A 16,959-nucleotide genomic window follows, 5' to 3' on the forward strand; every position below is an offset into this window, starting at 1 on the left:
ACCCCATTTTACTTCTGTCTTCACATTTCTCTTAGTACAATACTCTTTTACCTCTAGTTTTTTTTTAGATATTATCCTAAACAGTTTACTACCACAATCTCTGTCTATATATACTTCTAACTACTTTGATAATTATAATAATTTTTAAGAGTTACAGATATCTTCCCATATAGGAATATAAATAATTGGACCTTATTGAGTCCCTTAAATTTTCTCTTTTATTAACCTTTTTATGCTTCTCTTGAATTTTGTATTTGGATATCAAAATTTCTGTTTAAGTATAATCTTTTCTTTAGGTATGCTTGGAAATCTTTTATTTTATTAAATGACTACACTTTCTCCTGAAAGAATATAGTGAGTTTTTATGGGTAGGTGAACCCAGTTCCCTTGCCTTACACAATATCATATTCCAAGCCTTCTGGCCTTTCAATGTGGAAGCTGTCAGATACTGTGTAATCTTGACTGGGGCTCCATGATATTTGAATTGTTTCTTTCTTGCTGCTTGCCTCAGACTGGACCACATGAAGTATTGCTTACTACCCCAACAGCTATAAAAATTTCAGGGAAAGCTGTTCCCACGTAAAACCAGAAAAATCTGATACCACTGTAACAGACATAGAAGATGAAGATAGCTACACAAAAGATAGTGCTGTGAAATGAAAACAAAAACTGATTAACATAAAAAATACACCATAAACAATAGTAACACATAATGTTTGAAACAACAAGATCCCAGCAGTCAAGCGTGCTACAGTGAGAAGACAACTTTCCAGCCCAAAGAAAAAGCGTCCCAGAGGGAAAGATTTTAAACCAGTCCAGAGGAAAAGATTTTAAAACATCCCAGAGAAAAAGCATCAAGAAAAGCTGCTAGAGAGAAGAAACAAAGAGAAAAAGCTGAAATGGACAGCTAAAACTTTGAACTTTGTATATTTGTTTAATAGCTACTAGAGAGAAGAACTGGAGAAAAAGCTGAAATAAATAGTTAAGACTTTGAACTTTGTAAATTTGTTTATATAAGAAGAGGACAGACAGAAAACAGGACGTATATGTAAGTTTGAATGCAACAAAACCATAAAACAAAATTAATTTCACATATTAGGGAAATAGCATGCAACATTTGGATTTATAACTTGGAAAAAAGAAGAGATCCATCAGTCAACATGAGAAGTGGAAATCTGAAGAAACTTGATAAGTATTAATTCAACACAACACTATTAGACACAAAAACATATAATCACCAACTGACATATATTGGGAAACTGTGTTTAAATAAACAAGTGTCTGAAATTGTATTTATACAAAATGTAAATGTGTATATAGTTAGTTCCATAAGGTCTTAGGAAAATAGAAAGATCAATAGATATTTCTATTTGACTGACATCAAGATTAGGAAATCATGTATATTATTGTATTATATGTAAATAATCTCTATAAATAATGTATACATTATAATTAGTTTAGTAACATAGTGATAGAGTCTGTAAATATGTAGCATAGTATGTATATATGTTGTACATAAGATTTGGTTATAGATTAGACTAGGGACTTAGAGAATAGTTATAATAAGTAGGGGATAGATTAGGAGTAAGTTAAGTTAAGCATGGCATAGACAGTTGGTTATACTTTGGAATAGACTTAAGCTGCATTTGCAGATAGTAAACTTTTAATTGTTTATTGTAAAGCTGATGCTGAAATTGTGTTTAAAAGAAATATATATATAGATAAAATAATTTGCAATTAATTATAGATATATAAAATGGGGAAAATGTTTGTATTAGTTTAACTTAGCAAGAGTAAGTAATATTAGCACTAAGATTCGAATTTCTTTGTAATGGTTTTGTTCAATTGTACTGAATTTATTGTAAAACCCCAAAACTACCCTTACCCAAAACTTTCCTGCAAAGAATTCCTTAGAGTAGATAAAGTTAGCATAGAATAGTGATAGAGTAATTGAAGGAAGTTTATTATTTGGGAGGGAGTAGTTAGTAATTAGATTTAGTAGACTGGTAAGTATAATAAGAATAAGTGACCTTGGGAAGGTAGTAATCAAAAAAGGGGACAATTGTGGAAAGGAAAACTGAAGCAAGTTCTGGACTGTCGGCCACTCAGGTGTAACAAACAGTGGTTGGAATATTAGAGGGAAGAAATTGACAAGAATGACAGTTGGTTGGGGGAGGGGTACTTGGAGTGACAGTTGGTCTCCTGACTCTCTCTTTCCTGGCCCTTGGACTGGGAGGAGCCTCTCTCCCTGTCTCTGGACAGAAGTTCCTCTATTCCTGATTTTCCCAACTGTGTGCTCTACCTGGATTCCTGTGATCATGTCATCGAACAAAAGGATTGAAGGGGAGCAGTTTGAACTATAAGGCCAGTCTTTAGGGGCATCAGTCCAAAGAGATAGGCCTAACCAGTTCTGAAGGTCAGAACCTTTTCTTCCTCTTGCTGTCTACTGCTAAAGACTTTGAACCTAAAAAAGCTAGCACAGATCAGCATAGATAGGAATAAAAGAAACCCTCCACCAGCCTGCTGAGGCCTGGCCTCAGCTCAGAAGCTGAGAGAGGCTCAAACCCAATTTAGGGAACCCCTCTTCCCTCTTCCCTGATACCTCCCAATCCAAACTTCTTATTAAATTCATCTTTATTTAAATAACTGCAGTCAGATAAGAAGACTCTCATTTCAGGGGACATAGAGGGAGTTGAACCTAATGATAGCCATTCAACCCTAAACGGTCCTTATCGGACCCTTGCTAGGAAACCTTGGTCTGGGGAAAGACTTGTCCCTCAAGGGGGGTCTGTGCTTACCTGCTCGGCGTATCTTCAACATCAATCAATAGAGACATCTGTGTTTCTTCTGTTCTTACTATATGTTTGAATTAAATATCCCTTTGTAAAAATCAATTGATGCTAATTGGTTAGTTGAAGTTTGGGTACTAATTAGTTGCAGCTAACTGTGATCTGAACATTCCAAAATGACTTTTATTATTGGATATCCTAGTTTGGGGATCTAATAAAGAAAAAATTGCAATTTATTTCTCTGTTAAACACAGTAATTATATAGTCATTTTTTCTGGTGTGTGTTTTCCTTAAAAGTAATTTCCTTTTGAAATTATTCTCATATGATTTTTAGATTTGTTGAATATTTACAAATTAGAGCTTGCTGTGTTACTGAGTATTGTATAAGTATTGCTATTGAGGCTAATATGAGAATTATGGACTTTGTAGGACTAAAATCCTAGTACCTAGCTTATTACTGTTTATACTCTTCTTGTTGCATTTAAACAGCCTTAGACTGCTTGCTATATTGTAAGAGTTTTGAACCAGATTCCCAGGGAAAAGTTTGGCTGCTGGCCTAGAAACCTCAAGCAATCAACCCTAAGTGTGGAGTCACTTTTCTTGAGAGTCTCGTCGTCGTTGTCTGGAGTCTTATTTGATCTAGTTTTCTTTTGGCTCTAACTGAGCCTATTTGCCCTTTAAAGATGAGTTGGGGATTCCAGCAAGAGTATATTTGTCCTGGCATGGGAAAAAGGAATAAACTAGAGAAGAAAAGTAGAAAGAGGAAAGATTTACTGTTCCACATAATAGATGAGGAACTTAGTGGATGGATGCTGGGAGAATTTGCAACAGGAAAGCAAGAGCAAGCCCACCCTTTCTCCCTTCTTTCACAACTATTAAAACAACAAAACCACTTCCACTCCATGTATTTGTGTGTCTCTTGACTCCCTCTGTGATCCTTGAAGATTATGGCAATTCTAAAGGGGTGTTCATCTCTTCTTTTTCCATTGGAGGGCAGTAATTTCATCATCATTTCCATATACTCAAATTTGATTACTTGCTAGCTTTCACCTAACTTCTGTGTGAGCCTTTCAAAATCTCTACTCAGCCTTTATCTTTCCATCAGGAATGAATTTATAAGTTTTGTATATATTGTATATATTTAAGTTATATGAACAAAACCAGACAAAAACTACTGAATGGGTTTGAGGGCGGAGAAGAATAAAATAAAACATTTATTGTTTTTGTTCAGTCATGTCTGACCCTGTGTTCCATACTGTCCACGGAATTTTCTTGGCAAAGATATCAGAGTGGTTTGCCATTTCTTTCTCCAAGGGATTATGACAAACAGAAGCCAAGTATCTTGCCCAAGGTCACCTAGCTAGTCTGTGTCTAGGGCTGGATTTGAACTCAGCTCTTCCCAACTCCAGGCCCAGTAGTCCATCCACAAAACCACCTAGCTGCCTCCTAGCTGAATAGGGGTTAAATAGCTTGCCCAAGATCAAACAACTAGCTGCCCTAGATAAAACATTAGCTAACCTGATTTTTAAAAAGAGATGAAAACCAAATTGCAACATCAAAAATAAAAGGAGAACTCATGAAAAATTAAATAGAATAAAGAAAACCATTAGGAACCATTTTGCTTCCAGAGTTCCTCTTCCCTTATGTTCATTTTTCCTTGAAATGGATTAGGTCAACTTTTCCTGAAAAGGTAACAAAGCTGTTCCTTAGCCTTTATTGACCCAAACTCAAGTTACACTTTCCTTAGCTCAGCTTCCTAGTAGCTTCAGACTTAGGGTATGCCCCAAGTCCTCTCCACCCCCTGCCTTAGTGGCCAGGCTTGGTTGCCATATGGAGACAAGAGAGGTCCTATCTACCCTCCGTAAGGATTGCAGTGTCCTTGTTGGATATTTTTTGTATGCTATAATGAAGTAAAACTTCCTTTTGTTAACTTTTGAATGATTTATTCATGGCACCATCAGATCTAAATTAATAGGATACTAGCCTGACTCAGGTCTACCTTTATGATATTCCTTCTCCAAATAAGGGATTTTATTACATATGAAATGGATAGTTTCAATTCCATAACCTTGAAACTATTTGCAGTTAGAATTAGAAAGGAAACAGTGAGCTGGGACAAAGACATTTGCAGCAAGTTTTGCTGACGAAAGACCGATATCTGAAAGATGGAGGGTTGAATATATAGAAGAACAAGAGCTGTTCCCCATGAACTTGCAGTTTTCAAATGAAGAAAAGCAAATTATCATATGAAAAATGTTCCAAACCATTAATAAAAATGTAAATAACTCTGAGTTCTACCTCATACTGGTAAGACTGGCAAAGATGCCAAAGAAGGGAAATGATCTTGGTTGGAGGGACTTGAGGACAAGCACACCGATGCAGTGTAGGGAGAGCTGTGAATTCTTTTGATTATCCTGGAAAATAATTTGGAGATCCCCTAACGGTCATTAAGCCCCAGGGAGAATTAGAAAATAGGGAAATGATCCATGGATACAAAAAATCCTTAGCAGCACCTTCTGTGCAGAACACTAGAAACAAAATGGAATTCCCATTGGTTGGGAATGACTAAACACATTGTAGGATATTAACATAACTAGAATCTTACTGTGCTATAAAAAGAATGAATATTATTAATAAAGAGAAGCACACAAAGACTTACATGAACTGATCCAAGTGAGCATAAACACAGCCACGGAAATCATATATACACAACAATTTAAATGGAAAGAACAGACCTTATAAAACGACTGAAAGAAAATAAACATGGCTTCAAAGAAGAAAAGTCACTTTCTCCCCACTCCTTTGAAGAAGTGGGAAAATCACAGATATGGAACATTGTATATATTTCCAGATTTTTTTAATGTATTGACCAATTTTGCTGATTGTTTTTTCTCTTTTTTCCTTTGTTAATTATTCTTTGTTAAATGAGATAGCTTTCTTTCGTTCTTTTTTGTTTGTTTGTTTTATACCACTTTATTAAAACCTGAGCACCTCAATAGAAAACTAATCCCTGGTGAACTCTTATTTTCCTTGCTAAGCCCCAATTACTGCAAATTTACAACCTGCACAAGCAAGTTTTTGCTAGCAGTTCAACATTTAAATAGATTAAATTTTTCTCCGACACACTTGGTAGATTTCATATAATGAAAATAATTAAAAGAATTAGTGCAATACATGGAACAGATCAAAGTAAAATGAACTTTAGAAAACAAAGCTACACCAAGTTCTTTTTTTTTTTTTAACTCTTACCTTCCCTCTTGGAGTCAATTGACTCCAAGGCAGAAGAGTGGTAAAGGCTAGGCAATGGGGGTTAAGTGACTTACCCAGGGTCACACTGCTGGGAAGTGTCTGAGGCCAGATTTGAATTCAGGACCTCCCATCTCTAGACCTGGCTCTCAATCCACTGAGCTACCCAGCTGCCCCCTACAAAGTTCATTATTTATGGACAGCAGTACTCCAGAAGCTTCATTTTATTACTTTTCTAGCCATGGAGGAATAACTGAATCCCCCTCAAATACAAGGGGGAAGGGGATGAAGAGGAATTAACTAGCTGTTATATTAACTGTACATTTTGCATACTTTTAAGCAACTCTTAAATATTATAGAACACATTAAACATAAATGGAGACTACAATGCAGTACTCTATTTACAGTACATTTGAAGATCCAAGTTTAAAATAATCAAGTTGAATGTACATAATTGTTAGTGCATTGACTAGATTATGTCCAAAGGGAGCAAAAAGCCCCATCACAAAATAAAACAGAACCACCCCATGTATAGAGAAATCACAGATACTTGGTTTGTTTCATCTTAGTTGAAGAGTTCTTATGCTGGAAGGAAAACACTTCTCTTTGACAAGTTGCATTTATTAGGGTTGTCTTTATAAGAGAAAATGGAGATAAACTTGATTTTTATCACCATTTAAAAACAAGATAGGCTATAATTTAGATACCGTATACCAACTAAAGTCCATTATTGTCTCTGAAGACATGGCTGGCTTAGAGTTTTCTGGGCTTTTTCTTTCTCTTTTTTGTTAATGGTTAAATTATTAAAATGTGGAATGTACACTTAAAATAGATACCAGCAGAAATGATCAGTTTTGTGAATATTGCAGATAAAGCAGAAGAATCTTTAGGACCTACTTCTCGAAACAATTTATTCAAGGAAAAAAAAAGATCAATTTAAGGAGTCCCAGTCCTGTGTCCTAGATTATCTGCATCAACATGGGAATTTAAGGGAACCAGCTGGCTGGCTAATTGTGGGTCCTTACAATAATTGTTCTATATTTCTAATTGTAAGAACTGATTCCCCCACCCCAACCTTCCAATGAAGCAAATATTAAGAGTGTCCATTTGTCCCTTCTATTGCTGAAACATTAACACATGCATGCTATTAAAAATTAAGTTCAAAACACATAAAATAATTCTGTATTAGAAATGTGACTATAGTGCAAGTTTCCTCTTTTTGGAAGTTGTACTGGGCCAGGTTAAATGCTCCAATTCCACTGTTATTAATAATTAGGAAGCAGAAGAACATTCCACACAGTTGGAATTGGAGGTTTAGTTATTATAGCACTGACTCCTGGTTGGTTGTATAGGATCAGTAAGGTCTATACCTCTTCTTCTGGCAGAATTGGCTCCTGGATTCTGTAGTTCATTCTTTGGCAACTTTTTGGCTATTGCCATGAATATTTCATTTACATTTACTGATGTTTTAGCTGAAGTCTCCATGAATAATAAACTGTTGCCATCTGCGTAAGACGTTGCTTCCTGGAAATCCCCAGCTCTTTTCCTTGCTAGATCAGTCTTTTTTTATTTTTGCTCTTGCAAAGTGATTTCATACACTACTATTGCTGCTTGTGCTCCTCTCCAGTACATTGGTGCTAAGCTATGATATCATTCTTGCCCCAACGGAGGTACCCTCTTGAAATTCATGAAATTGGCCCTTCACAAATTGAAGCACAAGACTTGGTTTTCCAACAGTGGGTTTGCCCAGAAGTACTAGCTTGAACTGGTAAATTTTATTCCCAGTATTTGACCCACTGGGTCTTGTTGCTTCTCAATCGGCCATGTCCAAATGAGAATAAATTCCCTAATTTCAGGTTCTGAACGATGCAAGTGTCAATATTTTTCTTTCTATTGGCAATAATTTGGTGTGGGGGGACTAGCATCTCCTCAAGGACAAAGCCCGGGGCTGGGGTCTAGTCGGTGGCCTGCCTGCACCTCCTCATGCTACTCCCCTCACTCAGATTGGCCCGTGTGAGGCTCGCGCTGCTTATGAGATAGTTTCCTAAGATTGGCAAGTAGAAGGAGACGGGAGCAAATATATAAATAAATGTATTTTAAAATAAGAAAAATGCAAATAGAAATGACTCTGGTGTTCTACATCACCTCCATAAGACTTACAAAGATGACAAAGGAAAATGACAATTATTGGAGGGTCTGTGGAAAGGCAAGTACACTGTACATTACTGAGAGGTGTGAATTGGTCCATCCATTCGGGAAAGCAATTTGGAACTGTCGCCCAAAGGACAGTAAGTTGTTCATGACCTTTGACTTTGATGCCACTGGTATGCTTATACCCTAAAGAGATCAAAGAAAATTATTAAAGTTTTGGAGCAAGGAATTGGAAACCAAAGGGATGCCCATCAGTTGGGGAATAACTGGACAAATGATAGAATTTGAATATGGTAAAATATTATTACATAGTAAGAAATGATGAAAGGATTGGATTCAGAGATACCCAAGAGGACTTGGATGAACTGATATAGAGTGACATAAGTAGAATAAGAAATATATATATATATATATATATATACATATATAATAACTACAGCTATAAAGGAAAACAACTGTGGAAGACTTAATAATTCTAATCAATGCAATTAATGAGGCAAAAACTCCAGAAGACCATGATGAATCCTATTTCCCACCACTGGACAGTCTTGATGTTTAAAATGAGACAGACATTTTCTGGCAAAGTGTTTCAATGGTTACATCTCTTTTGCTTGACTCTTCTCATATGTTACAAGTTTTCTTATTTTATTTTGAGGAGAGGAGAAGTTACAGGTTTTTGGAGGGAGAGTTTTAGTGATCACACCCAAAAAAAAAGATGGGGGGGGAAATTACATTAATGAAGTATTTATGAAATACATTGGAATGAGTTAAAAGAAATCCAGAAAGATACAAATAACAACAACATTGAAGTTACTGTGTTAAATTTATTATATATGTTTCAACATTGCCCAACTGGAATTGTCTAAAAGACAATCCTATGAGACTGGTGTAATAAAGAGGTAAGCTGACTGAAACTATTACTTGTTGAACTAGAGAGGTAAACTGAGGGGAACCTGTTTCTGCAGCAATGACTGTTGTTCTCTAGCTGGCTGTAACTAGAGAGGCTGCTACAGGGACCTAAACCTGCTTATTGGTAATGGAGGTAGAACAGAAATGCTGAGGAATGCCACACACACAGAGATGCTGGTACACTGAGAACTGCTTATAAGGGACTGCCCTGGGGTTTACTCTGGGGTTTGCCTATTGATCCCTACTGATGACTGATGGATCGATCTATTTCCTAATCCCCTTCCTCCCTCACTCCCTCCCTTAACCAACCTCTCCCTTTTGCCTCCCTCACCTCCCAGATCTTCTTGCAGCCTTTGGCTCCTTCCCTCCTGAGTTGAACTATAATGATACTCTAGTTGCTTTCCCAATCAAGGGGTTTATTGGGATAACAGCATGGGAAACTGAGGTAAGAAGGATGAGGAATTTCCCTAATCTAAATGAAATAAATTGAGGGTTTGGGGAGTCACAAGTGTGACTCTTAGACAGTTAGGAAGATAGAGGATAACAGCAGTTCAAAATCTTCTTTCTTCTTTTTCACAAATCAGCCAGATCTCTCAGCTTAACCCCAGAAAGAAACAAAGTTCAAAGTCTCTCCTTTTCTCCTGGCCAGCTCAACTCTCTTATAGACCACCAACTCAAAAGCTTCTCCCCTGAACAGCTTCCACTGCTTAGAGCCAGAGACAAAGTTCAAAAGCCAAATCAGTCTCACAAAAGTCTCTCAGCCAGCTTCAAACCTCCAGGGAAAGAAAGTGTGTCTCCCAGTCAGAGAAAAGGCCAAAAGCCCCTCCCCCCTGTCTGCTCAAACTGCCAACAACTGGGGACATTCCATTGGAATCTTCTCTTGACAGACATCTAGAACTAGATCTCCAGCTTTGCATCTTGGTCCACAAGTCCTGCAAAATCTCTCTCTCATGTCTCTATCACACTGGGTACCAATTGGCTGAAAGACTTATGTGAGATATAGAGAAGAGACAGGATGAAAAAAGAGGCAAAGGCTTGTGCTTTTATTTTTTTTATTTTTGAAATTTTTATTTAATCAGTTCAGAATATTTTTGCTTGTTTACATGTTCTTTCCCTCCCCTCCCTTTACCCTCCCCATAGCCAACACCACATGTGTCCAAAGGCTTGGACTTTTAATACTGAAGGGAGGTCCTAGAGACACAGGTGTACAGAAAGGATCTTGTACCCCAACATGTCCCTTAATTCCTAGTACCTATACCCCAGAAACTGCTAAGAATGGATGAGATTGTTCTCCCCTTAGCTGAGGTTTCAGCTTGTTCCTGTAGCAGAGAGCCCCCTGACACTTGGGTGTTTTTTCACCTAACCTTATTTGTATAAATTTGCCAATTACTATTTTACTGCTTCCCTTTGAGATCCCTGATTATCTTTTGTGTAATGAGTATTTTGTGGTTGGGAAGCCAAATAATTGGAAATTAAGCTGTTATATTTCAGGATTCCTATAGGATTATTTCCTCCATCCCTTGGAGCAACCAAAGAAGGAACCTCTCTTATGATCACTCCAAAAGAAAATTATAACACCTACACTGTAAATATTTTACATGTAATAAATCTAACTCTTGCCCAACACCTCTTTGGAAGATAGGAGACTGAAGGAATAAGAGCCATGGTCCTCCTCCTACCCTCCACAAAGATAGAATTCCAGTCTCCCAGAGACAAAGAATAGGTCATTCCAAATCTATCTTTAAATTACTGTCATGCCAACAAACTGTGGGAGTAGAAACACCGAGGAAAAGCAACTGCCTGACTACAGCGGTTGAGGGGACATGACAGAGGAGAGACTCTAAATGAACACTCTAATGCAAATATTAACAACATGGCAATGGGTTCGAATCAAGAACACATGTGATACCTAGGGGAATCACACATCGGCTATGAGGGGGTTGGGGGGGAGGAAAAGAAAATGATCTTTGTCTTTAACAAATAATGCTTGGAAATAATCAAATAAAATATTACAAAAAAATTTACTGTCATGCAAGACCGTTAGTAACTGGAGGGGCTGATTTTATGTAACCCTTGTGAAATCCCAGTCAGGTTTGGGCCATTTCCTGAATGTGAGAGAGATATGAAGCTGATTGGAAGAGAGACTTTATTTAGAAAAAGAAGCAGAGAAGTAAAGTAGTTAAGAGACCAGAGATCTCTCCTGGAGAGTATGAACTTTGGATGGCTAATGGGATTCCCTGGGGAAAGCCAGCATCCCAATATGTCCCTTTATTCTCTGTATCTCCACTTTTAGAGATCAAGATGGAACTTCTCTGGTGAAATCTTTCCTTGACGGGGCTGAGATTTTAACTCATTTATATCATAATCCATATAATCTCCCTAATTTTTTAAAATCCCTGTTTGAATAATGTGGTTGCTGTTATCCAAGATTATCTTTCATGGACCAAGCATTTGATGGGAGAGATAGAAACTGTCCTGAGTAATCTAACTGTTACTTTTTCAGTCTGGGACAGGAGTACTTTCTACCCAGAGGAACCAGGGAAAGTGGTTTTTATTCTGAACCCCAAAAGATCGTCGTACATCTAGACTGCAAAACATATGATGTAGAACATGTGGGTATAATATTGGTCCAATACTGGTCCGGGAGACAGAAGAAAAAAGGAGCAAGCTCCCAACTGTGGCCTTCTACTTGCTCTGCTCAAAAGCAGAAATCGCGATTTCCCTTGGAAACATGGAATGGGATCCTCCAGATTCTAGATCTTATTTCTCTAATCATAGCTCTGCAATATAAGCTACCCCAAGCCTCTTTGAAGTGAAATGAGTAGATATGGGGACTAGCCTCCTAGATATGAATTCTTTTTCTTCCCTTTTCTCTGGTTGCTTCTCTTGGTAATAGAAAAAATATCGACCTATATTTTTTAGCCTTGGGATTTTGTGGTGATTTTCTGTCATGCCACTGGACTGTATCTCAGGTTTCTCTAGAGTCTTTTTCTGAAAACCTGGTAGCAATTTCAGTCTGAATGGGCCCCAGGCTTTCCCCCTAAAAAGATCCATTGTTCTAAGCAGATGGCTTTTAACTTTTTTTCCCCCTAGCATCTTAAATTTGAATGGTTCCTGCTTTGGACTTGCTCTTTTGAATGACAGATCATTTTATAAAAGGATGATTTAAAAAAAAACCCAACACCTTAGCTTCCATTTTAGAATCAATACTGTGCATTGGTTCTAAGACAGAACAGGAAGGGCTGGGAAATTGGAGGTAAATGACTTACTCCCAATCACATAGCTAGGAAGTGTCTGAGGTCGGATTTGAACTAAGGAAGATGAGTCTTGACTCCAGGCCTGGCACTCTATCCATGGTGCCACCTAGCTGCTCTATATGTTTGTTAGAAACCTATGAACAGTATGAATTGTATAGCTGGTTAGCTTTGCTTTTTAATTAGCTGTGCTTTGTTTTGTTGCTGGTGATAAATTACTGTATTCTGTGGATATGCAGGTACTCTTAATTTTAATTTTAATAATAAATTTCCACATAAGGTTTCCAAAATTATATGATCCGTCCCTTCTTCCCTCCCCACTCCTAGAGCTGACAAGCAATTCAATCTGCTTTATACAAGGCATGTACTCTTGAGCATGTACATGTTACTTAGGCATGTTGTAATCAAAGTACCCTTATGAATGATGCTCGACATGGTGGCTTGTCTATTTAACCTATTTCTGTTCATATTTGTTTTGTACCAGGGGCACCAGGAGAGTCATCCTTGCTTAAGGTACTGACGTGTTTATGAAATTTAGTTAGAAGTGTCAGAAGTGCTTGGACCACTGGAGCCCATGATATCATTCTCTCTGGTTGATTCATTCCTGAATCAAGAGCCCATTTACCATTGTGTATGCTATCATCTACCCTGGTCTCTCGCCCAATATATCCATTTAGTATAATGATTGTCTTTTGTGTAACTAGGGGAGGTGGAATTGGTCTGGAATGAATATAATATTTCTATTATATATTTCATCAGAAATGACACCATAGGGGGCAGCTGGGTAGCTCAGTGGATTGAGAGCTAGCCCTAGAGATGGGAGGTCCTAGGTTCAAATATGACCTCAGCCACTTCCCAGCTGTGTGACCCTGGGCAAGTCACTTGACCCCCATTGCCTAGCCCTTACCACTCTTCTGCCTTGGAGCCAATACACAGTATTGACTCCAAGACTGAAGGTAAGGGTTTAAAAAAAAAAAGAAATGACACCATAGGGGGCAGCTGGGTAGCTCAGTGGATTGAGAGCTAGCCCTAGAGATGGGAGGTCCTAGGTTCAAATCTGACCTCAGCCACTTCCCAGCTGTGTGACCCTGGGCAAGTCACTTGACCCCCATTGCCTAGCCCTTACCACTCTTCTGCCTTGGAGCCAATACACAGTATTGACTCCAAGACTGAAGGTAAGGGTTTAAAAAAAAAAAGAAATGACACCATAGCTTTCCACCATATTTGTTCATGTTTAGGCAAGAATCACACCAACCCATGAACATGTGTTTTAGAACTTAAGATGTAGAAAATGTAATTACTTACAATCAACATATTACCCAGTTGAAAAAGAAGCTGAGAGAAGGCTACCAAAAAAGAAGAGAGTAGGTTATACTTTTAAGCCTTCTAGTGTCTGTCCTCCCTAACTTATCTTGTGTTTTGCCCTCTTGAGTTCATTTTGTTCCTGTTCTTAATATACACATATATGAACATATTGTCTCCTCAATAGAATAGTAATTTCTTTTAAAGGATTGTTTCATTCTTTAGCATTTGAGTACCTAGTATATAGTAGGAACTTGTTTTTGTTGATTGATACTACCTTAGGTGGCTCTTCCTGGCTTGGTGGTGTAAAAAAGGAATTCTTTAATTTAATGGGGGACCTGGAGGTCCTTTTACCATAGAGATGTATAAGGATTAACCAGCCTACAATGAAAGGAAGTAGGAACTGGGAGCCCCCTGCTGAGTGAGGGTCAGTTGCAGACTGTTAGTTGCTGAGAGTTAGGAGAGTCAGTTGCTTACAGTTGGTTGGTCAGTTGCTGATAGTTAGGGCTGGCAGTTGTGGGGAAGTTGGCTTCAGGGCGTGAGTTGGTCACTGGTGGTTGGTTGCTGGTATTGTGGGTTGGTGTTTAGTTGCTGGAATATAAAGGTCGGCCTGAGCTTACTGAGAGGGCTTTTGCCTTTAGCCTTTAAAGGGGTTTTTGCCTCTGGGATCTCTAGAGAGCAGGAGGTCTATCTCATAAACAAGGATCTGCTGTCAGTTGGCTACTGACAGTTTGGGCTGCTATAGAAAATTGATTTAAGGAGTGAGTGAGTGGTAGCTGTCTATTATTTTAGGTAGTTAGTGAATCATTTACAGACAGTGTAGGTTAGATAGGTCTGGTGTTTGCCAGCAAGAAGAAGCTATCCTCAAAAGATAGTTAGAGGTAGTTATTAGGAATCTTAGGTAGTATTAGGAATTTTAGGTATATTTATAGGGCATAAGATTAGTAATCTCTCTTTCCTCTTTTCTATCTTTCTCTCCTTTATTATATTCTTTTACTATCTCTATTTTAGTTAAACTAAATTGTTGATTGTTAAAAGCTGCTAGAAGTTTTCTTTTCTCTGGCTTAAAGGGATAATATTAATTTACAACTCTACTATATTTTCATTAAAACTTCAATTATTGAAAGTTGCTCTCTTATTTTGTCAAAAAAAAAAAAACAACCCTTTTTAACCCTTATATTTAATTGGTGACCATGAAGGACTTGAACCCACAACCTTCTGATCATTTTCCTTACTTTTTACTGAAACTATTCCTAAGTCAAGTTCCTGGCAGTTAATTCTGTTACAGCTATTGATACTTTGTGCTAAACAACACCATCTACTGACAGAAAGTAGGACTGCAAACAAAATTAACAATTAGATTAACTGATTCTGGATAGTCTAGTTTGAATTATGATGCTATTTTTTTTATCTATCTAAAATGTCTTATTATCCAACAGAACATTACACAGTGGCTTTATATAGCGCTATTCCTAGCCATACTTATAGTGATAGGAGGCTTGGCATTTTGCTAATTCCTTCTCAGAAAGAAATAGAATAATAGTTTTGCTGAAATAAAAGCTCACCTTGAAGAAAAACTAGAAAATAACTCAAGTGACCTTAAGAAGCTGGAGGAGAGTTTGGGGGATCTCAAGACTTACATAAAAAGCATTGAGAAAAGCTTGAGAAATTCCCAGAGTAAGAAGAGAGATTTCTCTCTTAACACTCCCTCATCATTAGAGCCAACTCAGTCTCTGTCTAGTCTTACTTCATGCAATTCTGCTCATACTAAAACCACCTCAACTCCTCCTCATCCTATCCTATCTCTACGTCTACCCAAACTCCTCCCACTCAACCTATTTCCCTGTCTATATCCATTACCTGTATTATGGCAACTCAAATAAAAAAAAACAAAAACAAATTTAAAAAAATGATTCAGTTACAGGTCTATTCCCCTTAAAAGAAGTACCCACTTTTAATAAGAATGGAAATGTAATTTTTCTAAGATATTGAGAAACTCAAGCAAAATATCCCTTCTTTGTGATTATTAAAAAGCTAGAGAGCATTTTTTACACCCATGATCCTGGATGGATTGATATTGTAAATTTGCTCCAACTTTTTTTGTCAGAAAGAGAGAAAAACTGAAGCCTTCCACTGACTTCACTAAAGTTCCTCATGTTTAGAACACTTGAAAAGGGGAACTGAGAACTGAATGAATATGGGTTGAAGTATTAAAGTTTAAGGAGGGGAGAGCATAAGACAAGAAGCAAGATGCAAAGACACAGGGTATTTCAGCATAGCATCAGCCTGACAGGGAGTTAGCTCTGATGGTAAAGAGCTTTCTCTTAGCCCAACATACTGATTTTTATTGAGGTTACAATAAAAAGGGAGGAGGGAGAGTGATAATCCAATCCTGTATTCTGACAGACAAATTAACATTATGAGGTAATTGTCACAAGATACAAAGGCTAGAGCCTAAGACAATGGTAAAATCTAAGCCCAGATCAGGAGTTTATTTGACCTATGGCATGTAAACCTTATCTGATAGAGGTGCTAAATTATTGTTATAGGCCAACTATCTCTTCCAGAGTGTAGCCTTGGGGATGGGTTAGAATTTTAAAAGGTTACAGTCTTAATTTGAACTCAAGGGCATAGCTGATAAATGAGCACATTGCTCATAAGAGTGGTTTTTGAATATTTATATAATATTTTCAAGATTTATATATGCCTGGACTGCTACAAAAATAAAACCATCTCTCTTATTAATCAGGCTCAGAGAAGACAGCAGTTCATTGGCCTCCACAAGACCCAAAATGGAACCCCAACAATGAGCAAGATTACACAAGACTATGCCAGGCTAGAGAGGCATATTTTAACCACAATGAGAGCTTGCTCTGATAGACCTGGTACATGGATAAAATGTGAAAATCTTAAACAAAAACCTGATGAAAATCCATTGCAATTTATGGATAGACTTATTGAGCTGGGAGGTAGATATATAGACCTGGATCTTGCCAGAGAAAGCGATGTCAGACAAATAAGGAGATAGTTTGTGAAAAACTGATGTAAAGTGGTCAAAGATTATTTTAAGACCAGTTGTCTGAATTGGGCTAGTATGGACCTTGAAGAATTGAGGAGAATAGCAGTTTGTGTTTTTAACAGCCATGAAAAGAAAGATGAAGAGAATAGTGACTTAATAGAAACATTAAGGTCAGCCCTTTTTGCCACAGCTCCCTTACCCCATGCCCTCCAGTCACAGAGACTAAGAGACCAACAAGAAAGACACATGCCTTTTAGTAGGAGGTCAGAGTATATTATCACCAGAAGTG

The 16,959-nt window shown here is 37.5% G+C and overlaps 1 pseudogene; it reads right to left on the reverse strand.

Moving 5' to 3' along the window:
- Nucleotides 1-7,349: 7,349 nt before the first annotated feature.
- Nucleotides 7,350-7,860, reverse strand: LOC107650458 (ras-related protein Rab-5A-like; annotated as a pseudogene).
- Nucleotides 7,861-16,959: the final 9,099 nt, after the last annotated feature.

This window comes from Monodelphis domestica, chromosome 5 (genome assembly GCF_027887165.1).
Source record: "Monodelphis domestica isolate mMonDom1 chromosome 5, mMonDom1.pri, whole genome shotgun sequence".
Taxonomy (NCBI): Eukaryota; Metazoa; Chordata; class Mammalia; order Didelphimorphia; family Didelphidae; genus Monodelphis; species Monodelphis domestica.